Consider the following 554-nt stretch of genomic DNA (forward strand, 5'->3'; position numbering starts at 1 on the left):
GAGTGGTTTTTTTAGGCACCCGGATATCCACGAGTCCTGCTGCCATGGGCCCAGCCCGCCTGGGCGGCAGAGGGGCCTGAGGGTTGGCAGGACCCAGCTGGGCGCGGTGCGCGGTCCCTGCACACTGCACTGGGTCCTGCCTCTGCCCTGCTGTGCCTGCGGAGGAGGGGGGTGGTGCGCAGTGGGACCTGGGCCAGCCCCATGTGGCTCGCTAGTCTGGCTTTGCACCAGAGCAGGTCACACGGCTTTGGGAGGCATGGGTCCTGTGCGTGCCTCCCGAAACCCTGAGACCCGCTCTGGTGCATGTCATGACCCAAAGGGTATGATTTTGTGTGCGCTTCGGCACTGCAGAATTATTTCCCGCCACATGGAGCTTTCTTTGCAGGGTGCAATTCTCAGTGGCATAGAGAAACCCCCGGTGCAAAGGAGTTCCCGCCACCCGTATGTAAATTTGTTTCCCACTATTGGCTGTTTCTAAATTATTCCCATGTGGCGGCTAGCGATCGGCTTGCTAGCCGTATAAGAGGCTTGAGCGGTTTCCGCCCAAGTTGGAG

This window comes from Alligator sinensis, unplaced genomic scaffold (assembly GCF_000455745.1).
Source record: "Alligator sinensis unplaced genomic scaffold, ASM45574v1 scaffold542_1, whole genome shotgun sequence".
NCBI lineage: Eukaryota > Metazoa > Chordata > Crocodylia > Alligatoridae > Alligator > Alligator sinensis.